The sequence below is a fragment of the Macaca mulatta genome, chromosome 1 (assembly GCF_049350105.2).
Source record: "Macaca mulatta isolate MMU2019108-1 chromosome 1, T2T-MMU8v2.0, whole genome shotgun sequence".
Taxonomy (NCBI): Eukaryota; Metazoa; Chordata; class Mammalia; order Primates; family Cercopithecidae; genus Macaca; species Macaca mulatta.
The window spans coordinates 162,287,606-162,301,051 of record NC_133406.1 but is presented as its reverse complement, the minus strand read 5'-3'; the positions used below and the strand labels follow the sequence as shown (position 1 = coordinate 162,301,051).

The following is a 13,446-nucleotide window of genomic DNA, read 5'->3' as shown; positions in this document are numbered from 1 at the left end:
GCATGGTACTGGTACAAAAACAGGCATATAGATCAATGGAACAGAATAGAGAACTCAGAAATAAGACCACATATCTATAACCATCTGATCTTCGATAAACCTGAAAAAACAAGCAATGGGGAAAGCGTTCCCTATTAAATAAGTGGTACTGGGAGAACTGGCTAACTATATGCAGTAAATTGAAACTGGGTCCCTTCCATATACCTTATACAAAGGTTAACTCAAGATAGAATAAAAACTTAAAGGTAAAACCTCAAACTATAAAAACCCTGGAAGAAAATCTAGGCAATACCATTCAGGACATAGGCATGGGCAAAGATTTCATGATAAAAACGTGAAAAGCAATGACCACAAAAGCAAAAATTGACACACGGGATCTAATTAAACTAAATAGCCTCTGCATAGCAAGAAAACAACAACAACAACAACAACAACAAAAACAAAACACTATCATCAGAGTGAACGGACAACCTACAGAATGGGAGAAAATTTTTGCAATCTGTCCATCTGACAAAGGTCTAACATTCAGAATCTAAAAGGAACTTAAACAAACTTACAAAAACAAACAAACAAACAAACAAACCAAACAACCCCATTAAAAAGTGGGCAAAGGACATGAACAACACTTCTCAAAAGAAGACATTTATGTGCCCAAAAAACATGAAAAAAAGCTAACATCACTGATAGAGAAATGCAAATCAAAACCACAATGAGATACCATCTCATGCTAGTCAGAATGGCAATTATTAAAAAGTCAAGAAAACAGATGCTGGTGAGATTGTGGAGAAATAGGAATGTTTTTACACTGTCAGTGGGAATGTAAATTAGTTCAACCATTGTGGAAGACAGTGTGGTTATTTCTCAAAGACCTAGAACCAGAAATACTGTTTTCTGGTACAGCAATCCCGTTACTGGGTATATAGCCAAAGGAATATAAATCATTCTATTATAAAGATATATGCATGCATATGTTCATTGCAGCACTATTCACAATAGCAAAAACATGGAATCAACTCAAATGCCCAACAATGATAGCCTGGATAAACAAAATGAGGTACACATACACTATGGAGTACTATGCAACAATAAAAAGGAAAGAGATCATGTCCTTTGCAGGGACATGGATGGAGCTGGAGGCCATTATTCTTAGCAAACTAATACAAGAACAGAAAACCAAACACTGCATGTTGTCAGTTGTAATTGAGAACTGAACAATAAGAACACATGGACACAGGGAGGGAAACAACACATACTGGGGCCTGTTGTGGCAGGGGTGTGTGTGGGGAGGGAGAGCATCAGGAAAAATAGGTGATGGGTTCATAGGAGCAGCAAATCACCATGGCACATGTTTACCTATGTAATAAATATGCACATCCTGCACACGTATCCTGGAACTTAAAATAGAAAAAAGAGTTGGAACAACTATCCAAACTAGGTAAGGAGAACAGGAGACCTTCCTGTGCCCTGATTGACCACACCTGCCAGCATGAACATGCATAGAGGGCACACACAGGCCTGCACTTGCCACCACCCCACCCCTGTGCTAACACCACCACCAGTGTGACCACTCCCACAGTCACTTGTCGGGTGGGCCCCCTGCAACCCTGCAAGCTGTGCTGCCTCTGTTATATCTGGGATCACCAACACAAAGGCTGGTACCCACTAGCACCCTGCTGTGGTCAACAAGCATGCACCCCGCTGTGCTGCTATTGCTGCTGCTAGCATGCGCAAATGAGGACAGATCTAATTTCAGGGAGCCAGAGACCAAAGCTAGGGCCCGATACCAGTCCCCCGGAGTTAGAGCATGCAGTCCAGGAGTTAGGAGCTGAGCCTGGGCCCCCTAAAATCTTCCAGAAATGAACCCAGTTTACTGAACCCACCTTATACCATAATCAAACCCTCAAGATCATCAAATAGGATTAAAAAAATAAAAACCATCCAAAGGACAGCAACTTCAAAGACTGAAGGAACATCAGCTCACAAAGATGAGAAAGAATCAGCACAAGAACTCTGACAAAAAAGCCAGAGTGCCTTCTTTCTTCCAAACGACCTCACTAGCTCTCCAACAAGTGTTCTGAACCAGGTTGAGATGGCTGAATGATAGAAATAGAATTCAGAATATAAATAGGAACAAGATCATTGAGATGCAGGAGTATGCTGAAACCTAATCCAAGGAAGCTAAGAATTACAATAAAACAATATAGGAGCTGACAGACAAAATAGCTGGCATTGAAAAGAATGCAACCAACCTGACGACAGGATCAAATCCACAAACATCAATATTAACCTTGAATGTAAATGGGTGAAATGCCCCAATTAAAAGGCATGGAGTGGCAAACTGGATAAAAAACAAGATCCAATGGTATGCTATCTCTGAGAGACACATCTCACATGCAATGACACCCATAGGCTCAAAATAAAGGGGTGGAGAAAAATCTACAAAGCAAATGAAAAACAGACAAAAGCAGGCGTTGCAATCCTAATATCAAACAAAAGAGGTTTTAAGCCAACAAAGATAAAAAAGACAAAGAGGGCATTATATAATGGTAAAGGGTTCAAACAAACAAACAAACAAACAAACAAACAAGAAGACCCAGATTCACGAAACAAGTTCTTAGAGACCATGAAGAGAGTTAGACTCCCACACATTGGTAGCTCTTACTTGGTTGTGGTCTATTATTCTTTAAATTTACTAAAGAATTTAGGTGGCTAATATTTTAAAGAGTTTTTTTTTTTCTACTGTTATATTTTTGTGTGCTATATTTGTTAGGATTTTTTTCTCCATCAGGAATGAGCTAGCTTCATAACTAAATTGATAAAATTTCTCTCATTTTCTGTAACTCTAGAATAGTATAAATAGCAGAGGAATGACTGATTTCTGAAGGCTTAAAAGAACTCACTGTGTTCAGGAAGTTTTAAGAGTCTCTAGCTAGTGATCTGTCTATTTTGTTATTTTTTTCAAAAACCCAGCTTCCGGATTCATTGATATTTTGAATGGTTTTTCGTTTCTCAGTCTCTTTCAGTTCAACTCTGATTTCGATTATTTCTTGTTTTCTGCTAGCTTTGGGGTTGGTTTGCTCTCTTGGCGGTGTGTACGGAGGGCATTCTTTGATTTTTTTTTTTAAATATCAAGTCTCAATTGAAGATCAATCCTCAATATAGGATAAAGTCAATATAGAAAGAATAAAAATATTGGGTTGGAACTACACCAAAATATGTCCCTGAAATAAAATCATCCTTTTTTCCCCTCCCTCCCTCCCTCCCATTTCCTCCCTCCCTCCCTCCCTTCGTTTCTTCCTTCCTCCCTCCCTCCCTCCCTCCCTCCCTTTCTTCCTTTGCTTATTTTTCTTAACAATGGAAAGAAATACACCTCTTCTTCTTTCACCTGTTTTTTCCCTGCCACACCTTTAAAAAAATCCAGAAATGAATATAGCACCATACAGGAAGTCTCTAACTTAAGAACAGTAATTTAAAAATAGGCACACTAGACTCTCATGCTTCCCTTATATGGTAGCGGGTACAGAGTAGTGGTTAAGAGTATGGCTCTTGAAAACTGAACCTCTCTCACCTGTAAAATGGGACTCATCACCATACCTACATCCTGACTGTGAGCATTAACTGACATGAATGTCTATGAAGGTTTTAACACTATATCTTGGACACAGTAAGTATTCGTAATATAATAATAATAACAGCAATTATGGTTATTGTTACTATTGTCATCTAATAAGTATCACTGAACTTAGCTGATTTGTAGCAGCATCTCCTTCTTGAAAATGGTTGTTGGGGATAGGAAGCAGAGATGGTTTCCTTATAATGATCATCTGAGGTTAGATACTATTATATTCACCATTTTACAACATGTGACTGCACTTGGTGCCCCTGGCAGACCTCAAGATGTTGAGTAACATATTTTATGTGTCTCATACATTGATGCTAGGGGACATATTTTATGGATCCTTGTATCTACAGAACTTGCACAATATTAGAATTGGATAGATTCTTTATAATGGCTGATCTATGGGACTCCCTCCCACAAAGTGTCTCATTCCTGTATCCTAGAGATGTTGTTCTCTTCTTTTAGCCTTCCCATGCTTTACTCTATGCCCCATGGCACTTTCTCTGGCTCCTCACCCTCCTCAATACTTTCTCTTCTGCCAAAGGTCTTGCCCCAAGCCAGCAGATCCCCTAGTGAAAGCTTACAACCTGGTGGGCTACAGATCATGTGGGCTATAGAGAGTAATAACTGTTGGAGAGATGTGTTTGTATGACATAAGCTTTAGCTTTGAGTGTGCTTTGCAATGTGCTTTGCACAACCATTTTATCTGCCTTCAAGACCCGTTCTTCCTTCAGGTGTCAGCACTAGATATCCCCCTCCCCTCACGGCTGCCTGTGCCTCCTCAACACCCAGCCCGTGTTTCTGTCACAACACTGACTGCTCTCTGTTGGATTTAATGTTCTCCTTGTCTGTGCCACTCCCTGTGAACTCCTCGAGGGCGAGGACTGTGTTCTCTGTGTTCCACAACTCTGTAACTCCGGTACAAGCATGGTGCGTAACCGGTGTTCCAAAAATACTCCCTCATTAAATCAATGGAAACAAGGTTCTTATGTTGACAGGTCTGCAGTACTGTTTACAGAGTGTTGTAGGAAAAGGATGGATTAAATCAATGTTAGTGGACTGACCTGGGAATCTAAGTTCCAGTTACAACATGTTTCTAGGTGAAAGCATTCTGGGATGCTCATACTTATTTTCAGCTGCAAAATGTTAGTTCTCCAAAATTCTGAAGGATCCATTGCACTCTTCTCAGATTGGCATAATTCCTCTTGGGTTCAGTGGAGAACCATATGCCCATGGGAGAGAATCTGGCTGCCTTTGAATAGAAGATGTTGGAGCAACACTAATAAATTTCAGAGTGAATGCAATTTGCATATGCAATAACCTATTCCCGTAATTGAGGATTTCCTGAGTGACTGAGAGGCTCCAAAGGTAGAATACATCCTCAGTCATTTCCACACAGGATTGAGTTGTTGCCAAGCTCTGACCCTTTAAATGTCTCAAACAACACCCAAAGATTTTGGGAAGAAAACCTATTCAATTTACTAGTATCATTTCACAACGTTTATAGGTCATGATTCTCTAATGTAGGGGGGATATTGAGAATATGTAGTTGACACATTTTTCTCATGAAGAACACCCTTATTTTTCTTTCCCCTTAAGCATGAATTTTTCAGTAATGATGTAGTACTGGTGGGTTCAATTTAATCAAAGTTTTCCAGGAGCTTTCTTGCTAAAGAGTGAATCACCAGGTTTTCTGGTATATTATGGGAGGAACATCTGTGCATTTTCAAGCTTGTGGTATGCAATGAAACATGCTGTAAGTCAATCAAGTGAGTTTTATTTATTTTTTAGTGTCAGGGTCTTGCTCTGTTTCCTAGGCTGGAGTGCAGTGGCATGATCATGGATGGCTCACTGCAGCCTCAGATTACTGGGTTCGAGCTATCCTTCTGCATCAGGCTTCCAAATTCCTAAGACTATAGGTACATGCCACCACACCTGTTAATTAAATTGATTCTTAATTTTTACTATTTTTATTTTTTTTTGTAGAGAGAGTGATATTGCTATGTTGCCCAGGCTGGTCTTAAACTCCTGGCCGCAAGCACTCCTTTTGCCTTGGCCCCTACAAGTGTTGAGATTTTAGATGTGCGCCACTACACCTGGCCAGTGAATGGTTTTCTTTACCAGTCCTTTGCAGTCTCTCTTCAACATTTAGTATCAGCTTCATTTTTTTTTTTTTTTTGCTTTTGCACGTTGAACTTTAATGACATAGGTATTTGACATGTCTCTTGAAATGTAATATGTAGTGACTGCAGCAAAATTATTACATAGAAGGGGTATAGGGTAGGTGATCTGGTTGGAATAAAGGACTAGACCTTTACTTTTAAGTTTCATTTGTATAGTGAGCCTACTGTTTGTACATAGAAGGTGTGTTTCTCCCTCATGGTGACTCTAGTCTTCTAGTATCCTAGGTCAAGATCCTTGGGATTATCCTTGACTCACATTTTTCTCACTCTGTGTCTAATCCTTCAGCTATTTTGTGGGGCCCACCTTCAAATATATCCGTAATCACATCTCTTCTCACTTTCATAGCTAGCACCTTGTTCTAAGCTGCCATCATCTCTTGCTGAGATTGTTGCAGTCACTTCCTTCCTAACTAATCTCCCTATGTACATCCTCCCTCATATTTACACAGCCATTTTATCTGTGTTCAAGACCCATACATACAGTCAGTCTCCAACTTGTCTTTTGAGTTTCATCTCTTGTTCTCATAATTGTTGGAGAACAATTTTTCGTGGACATTTTAAATGGGATTATGTTCTTGATTTGGCTCTCAACTTTAACATTATTGGTATATAGAAATGCTACTGATTTTTTTACATTAATTTTTTTTCACGAAGTTTTACTTAAGTAATTTATCATGCCTGGGAGCCTTTTGGTTGAGTCTTTAAGGTTTTCTAGAAATAGAATCATATTGTCAGTGAAGATAGATAGTTTGACTTCTTTTCATTTATCAGATCTAGGAGCCTTTTGGTGGAGTCTTTAAAGCTTTCTAGATATAGAGTGATACTGTCAGGGAAGAGAGATAATTTGACTTATTTTCCTATTTGGATGCCTTTTTTTTCTTTCTCTGGACTGACTTCTCTGGCTAGGACTTCTAGTACTATGTTGAATAGGAGTGGTGAGAGTGTGCATCCTTGTTTTGTTCTAATTCTTAAGGAGAATGTTTCCAGCTTCTGCCTGTTCAGTTTGATGTTGGCTGTGGGTTTGTCATAGATGGCTCTTATTGTTTTGAAGTATGTTCCTTTGATACCAATTGTTGAGGATTTTTATCATGAAGCGATATTGAATTTTATCAAAAGCTTTTTCTGCATCCATTGAGGTGTTCATGTCGTTTTTGTTTTTAATTATGTTTTGTGGTGAATCTCATTTATTGATATGTGTATGATGAACTAACTTATACAACCCCAGGACAAAAGCCTACTTCATCATGGTGAAGTAACTTTTTGATGTGCTGCTGGGTCCAGTTTGCTGATATTTGGTTGAGGACTTTTGTGTCTATGTTCATCAAGGATATTAGCCTATATTTTTCTGTTTTTATTGTGTCTTTGCAGATTTGGGTATCAGGATGATGCTGGCTTCATAGAACAAATTGAGGAGGAGTCTATCCTCCTCTATATTTTGGAATAGTTTTAGTCGGATTGGTACCAACTGCTCTTGGTATGTCTGGTAGAATTTGCCTGTGAATTCATCTGGCCCAGGGCTTTGTTTGTTTGGCAGACTTTTTTTTTTTTATTATTACTGTTTAAATTTTGGAACTTGTAATTTTTACCACTCTCTCTTGATCTCTTTCATAAGCTTGTCTTCCTCTGTCTGTCCCTTAACTGCCACTTGTCCACTTTTAGTCCTCTGGAGTTCTTGCCACCTATTTATTTTCTTGAGCAATGTTATCTTCTCTGAGGTTTTAAGTGACAACTTATATGCTCATAAACTCCCAAGTATCTATTCTGAGCCTAGTTCTTTCTCTTGCTATTCAGATGCATAGGTCCCATTATCTGCTGAACATCTCCCTCTAGGTGTCCCAGGCCCACCTCAAACTCAACGTGTTCAAAAGGTCGTCATCTTCTTTATTACGTTGGGTTTCTGTTCATGTTCTCTATCACGGGGGATGGCACCATCTAGATACTTTAGTTATAAGTTACCCTTGACTTCTCTCTCTCCTTTGCTCTCCACAGCCAACTAATCGTCAAGTTCTGCTGGCTATACCTTTCAAATAGTTCTGAGTTTTGTCTCTCCCTCTTTTTGTTTATTACTTATAATGGGTCGGGTGATAGTTCTTAAAAGATAAGTCCACACCAAATCCCTGGAACTTGTGCTCCTTATATGGAACAAGGGTCTTTACAGATGCTATTGTTAAGGATCTTGAGATGAGATTATACTGGATTTTCTGTGTAGACCCTAAATCCAATGACAAGAGAAAGGCAGAGGGAGAACTGTGGCACAGAGAAGAGGGGAAGATACAGACACATGGAGGAGAAAGCAATGTGGAGGTGCAGACAGAGGCAGTGGTTGCAGTGATGTGGGCACAAACTAAGGAAACCAAGGAATGATGACAGCTTCCAGAAGGCAAAAGAGGCAAGGAAAGATTCTCCTGTATGGGCTTCAGAGTGAGTGCCCTGCCAACAGCTTGATTTTCATTTCTAGTTTCTAGAAATGTGAGATCGTGAGAGAGTATATGTTCCTTGTTTTGAGCCATGTAGTTTGTGGTAATTTGTTATGGCAGCCACAGGAATTGAATGCACTCCCTTTGCCAGTTCAGAAACTTGTCATCCTTGTCTTGGATTAGTGAGAGAGCTGCCCAGTGGTTTCTCTGTCTCCAGTCTTAGCCCTTTTATGTTACATGTTCTATTCTGCACCCAGAGTAGTTATAGTCAAAACTCAATTTGGCCCTGTCCCTTCCATGTTTAAATCTGTCTAATTCCCTCCACCTATCATATATTCTCTCTTCTCCTGTAGCTTCAGTGCTTGTTTAGCAGGGAAGCCTTGGCCCGCCTTGCCCCCCTCCCTTTTTTTGGTCACTCCATTGGTCCTGCAAATCCTCAAACATGGATCAATCCCACCATATACTTTCTCTACTTCTACCTTTAGGCTATTGGGAAAACTGATATAATTGTGTGGATTTTTTCCCTCTATACATTCGTAGTCCCCAGTCTCAGGCAAGTCTTCAAAATGGTCCAAAAATCTGGCCAGCTGCCTCTCCTAATTGTCCCCAGTGACTCTTCCAAACCTTTATCATTGCCTTCTAAGCTCTTCCACTTTGTTTTGTGCTGCTCCCATCCTTGTCCTTAATGGGAGAAACTTCAAGGTTCTCAGGGATAAAATTCCTCAGATTCCCATCCCCATCCCCACCAAGTTTCATAGCTTTACCTCAGCTGTCTTCCAGTTTCTGAGAAAGACACATCCCCCTCATTCCTTCTGTATTGTTGACTTTTTCTGTCCATGTTCTTGAAGACTCAGTTTATTATTTCTTCTTCTATTATATTTTTAGCTCTTTCTATGGGATCCATTCCCAGTGCTGATAAACATGCTGACATCTTTTTTGTTTTGAACAATACCAAGTACTCAACACTTTTATAATTATGTGACCTGACCTGTTAAAATGAGAACAATTTTGTAGAGATAAACCAAGCTGTCTTAAAAAGTGATACACCGTCAATTGTCTTTGAAAAGAGTTCTGAACTTTTCTTTTTCTTTCTCTTCCATTTTGATCAAGGAGGAAAACGGACACATTAGAAGACCATGTTGAAAGTCTGCCAATGTTACCATCTGCTTGCTGATAATGATTTTTCTTCTTCCCTGCCTGGAGGGAAGGGTAAATATCTCTTAATGACAATCCCCCATCCCTGCCAGACTGATATACTCAACATTGGCCCCTCCTGGCCACATCTGCTGCTATATAAAACATGAGTTTGTAACTTGTCTTTGTCCAGCCTGGTCAGAAAATGTGGACTCTCATCATGGTCATACATGGCATTTAAAATATTTTTCATTTTTATCTTCAATAATTTATAGATGGAAAATCCTAGGGTATTCATACTTTCAATTAAATGTAGAGCTTCCTCTTTATGCATTTGCTATTTTTTTTTCTTTGAAGAAAATGGACTATTCTCCTTTTCATGTCTTGGACTGAATTATTTTCTACCCTTTTCCTTTTCATGCTTCTCAGTTGAATTCCTGCGCAACACGGATTGCTGGCAGTGATGCATTCCAGAGGGTACCACCTAAAGTTTTGAGGCATGTAGCCTTGCCCACAAAGACAGGGACTTGGAGAGGAAAGATGCATAACCAGTGAAAACAAAGGTAGTAGTGCTCAGCTGTAATCTTTTAGAAGTGACAGTATTATATTTATATTAGAATTTTAATTGAAGAAAACCAATGGAAACTATAAATTATAATACAATTCTAATTTTCCTTTCCTCATTTGTTGTTTTTCAGATTCTTGTGTCATGTTATTTCCTGTCACAGATAGAAAGTTTAGAGTTATATACTTATTGTTTCTATCAAAATTTGATTCGATATTTAAAAATACTTTTTTCTATGACTGAGTGTGATAGACAGAATAATGGTCTGCAAAAGAAGTTTATGTCCTAATCCTCAAGCCTGTGAATCTGTTCGTTACCTTACGTGGCAAAGGTACTTTGCAAATGTGATTAAGTTAAGATCTTGATGGGAGATTATATTGGATTACCTGGGTGGGCCCAATGTAATCACAAGGGTTTTTATGAAAGGGAAGCAGATAGTTCAGAGTGAGAGCGAGTCAGAGAAGCAGATGTGATGTTGGAAGCAGAGGTCAGAATGATGCCAATGCTAGAAGGAGCCATGAACCAAGCAGGCTCTAGAAGCTGGAGAAGCAAGGAACAGATTCTCCCTGAAATCCTTCAGGAGGAGCACAGCCCTGCTGATACCTTGACTTTAGCCCTGTAAGACCCATTTTTGGACTTCTCTAGAATTACGAAATAATACATTTGTGATGTTTTAAGCCACTAAGTTTGTGATAATTTGTTAAAACAGCAATAGAAAACTAAAATACTGGAAGTTTTAGTAAAAAACACAATATGATTTTCATTCTTTTAACCTAAAACTTAGTGACAGGTCCTGTCCAGGGAGCATTGTCACTTTAAGAAGCTGTGATAGTCTCATGAAAGCAGCTGCAGTTTTGCTAACCCAAAAGCCTCAAGGACTGACTCATTGTCTTATGGGTTTGACCTTGGGTCCCTCTCTCCCTGCCTTCTTTACTTCCCTCCATGTTCTCTGGCCACCATGCCTGGTCACTGACCTGTACCCAGGCTTATGATCTAGTTTCTCACTATGATTTAGTTAATGAGCCTTAGAATCCTCAGCTTCTCTTCTGTCTGGTTTGAAGTGATGCACATGTCAGTCCTTTTTGGCTTATCCTTCCTGGCCAATGTGATAAGATGCCTGACTTATACATATGGGCCCTCAACTCTTGTTTCGGCAGTGTTCAGATGCATTTGTTCCTGCTTTGGTTTACAGATGTGCCTGGATGTTTGGCTTTGTTTGCCTGTCTATTCATCCATTCTTTAATAGTAACTTTCTGAACAGCTACTCTATGTAAGAACTGGAGTAGAAACTAGGGATGAATAGATGAATAAGATATGGTCTGCATCTTCAATGAGTTCATAGTTCATAGGAGACCAACATAGAGAGGTGATTAGTAAAAGAAAACATAAAAATATGTACAGTCTGCTACTGACCCTAGGAGAGAGAAGATATGCTGGGGTAGTGTGAGCTGGGGGAACTTCCTGAAAGGTGTAGATGGCTGAGTGGGAAGTTAGAAAGAATGAGTTGGAATTATTCAGTGGCAGGGAGGTGTGCATGGGGGATGGTGTGAATGGAGGAGATGGCACAAAGTGATAGGAGTTCAGAAGAGGGAACAAATCAAACAAAAACATAGGAAGTAGGGGAGTGTGAAAAAGAGAGTTGCAGGGAGAAGATGGAGAGGTAGACAGGGGCCAGACCTCAGAGTATGTTGCATGCCCTGGAAGGGTGCTTCAACCCTAGCATTCTGGCTGTTCATCTTGTAGTGCATAAGATTCGTTCATTAAACTCATCAGCCCTGTTCAAAACCTTGGGGATCAGATGTAAACAAGACAAAGCTGCTGACCTCTTGGAACCCAGTGTATCACAGGAGACAGATAACATGAGTAACCACAATGATCACAATGGTAATCACATGGCAATCACAATGAGAGGAGACATTAGGGGTAGCTCACAATCCAGGCTGAAGGTCCAAAAATATTTCCTTGAAGAAGATACAATATCTGCTCGGGAGGCTGAGGCACCCCCCCAAAAAAAAAGAAAAAAGGAAAGGATATAATCTCTGAACTGAGTCTAAATAGATGGGTGGGATTACCCAGGATTTTTTTCTTTTCTTTTTTTGAGATGGAGTCTCCCTCTGTCACCCAGGCTGGAGTGCAGTGCAGTGGTGCAATCTTGGTTCACTGCAACCTCTGCTTCCTGGGTTCAGGTGATTCTCCTGCATCAGCCTCCCTAAGTAGGTGGGATTACAGGTTCATGCCACCACACCCTGCTATTTTTTTTGGTATTTTTAGTAGAGATGAGGTTTCACCATATTGGCCAGGCTGGTCTCCAACTCTTAGCCTCAGGTGATCCAACTGCCCCCACCTCCCAAAGTGCTGGGATTGCAGGCATGAGCCACTACGCCTGGCCAAGGATCTTGTTAAGGGAGATCTATTTAGCTCTCAACCTCAGAGAATCTTATTGCCTAGGTCTCGGGTAGACTTAAAAATCTGCATTTTACATGCCTACCTAGTAGGTAGTTCTCATGCAGTTAGATTCATAGAAGGGTTAAATTTTTTTGCTTCCACAAAATGAGTCTCACATGTTGGACTTCTATGTAACCTGATTCAGGAGGTTCAAACCATGAATAGCTTCACTGAGATGTGGAAATACTCATGATACTTAAGAAAAACAGTATTGCAATAACTTAGTGTTGTTCTACCCACAACTAGATGGCTCTTGAATGATTCAGAGGGAAACTTTGGATGGGATATATTAGAAGCAGTTTGGGAAGTTCCCTTTGAAAGGTTGAATGATATGAGAACATGCTTCCACAGATGAATGAAGAATGGGTGAAACTTTCTTTCTTTAATTTCTCTACCAGCTCCCATCAACTTCCTGCCTCTGACCCCTAATGCTTTCCAAGAAAATGGGCTCAGCTACTTAATCCTTAGGCAGGGTTGAGCTGAGGATACCCACTGTTCCTGTTTAGAATTAGCTTCTCCGAAAAACTTCCCAGATTCTAAATCATTGCCAACGTACTTACATCTTTTTATTCTAAGATGCAGGGTAGTGTAAGAGAAATGGCATAAAATTTGAAGTCAGGCTTATCAGTGAGTATTTACCTACTTCATAAATATTTGAAGTATTGAATTTCTAGGTACTCAGCAAACAAACAAATAAACAAACAAACAAAATCCTGGTCCTGCTCCGTACAAGTTCACAATCTAGTAAGGGAAACAGGTAATATTTATAACAGTGTAGTAATTGAAATGAGAGAACTGACAAGCTACTGTGCACAAGAGATGAGACATTTGGTTAAGCCTGAAGTGAGAGCTTACAAAGAAATAAGCCCTCATTTAGGAGGCTGGGAAGAAATTAGCTGGGAGAAGAAGGTGAGGTTAAGGCACATTTTATTTCCCTCTCTTGTAGCCTTTCTTACCACAACATCTCATAACGGTCTATACACAGTAGATTTGTGGTTTCAGAGAATCATCATTTACATATCTTCATTAACTTCTTTCTTGAGTGGAATGAAAAGATCACATAGTACTGGATTGGATGACCCA

At 39.8% G+C, this 13,446-nt stretch overlaps 1 long non-coding RNA gene across 1 annotated transcript in view; it reads left to right on the top strand.

The window, feature by feature from the left end:
• LOC106999326 (uncharacterized) overlaps positions 1-9,921 on the top strand; it is a 39,633-nt gene extending 29,712 nt beyond the window's left edge. The window contains exons 6-7 of the long non-coding RNA XR_013400869.1: positions 9,330-9,428; positions 9,783-9,921. This is a non-coding gene — a long non-coding RNA (uncharacterized LOC106999326). The remainder of the gene's footprint in view (positions 1-9,329; positions 9,429-9,782) is intronic.
• Positions 9,922-13,446: the final 3,525 nt, after the last annotated feature.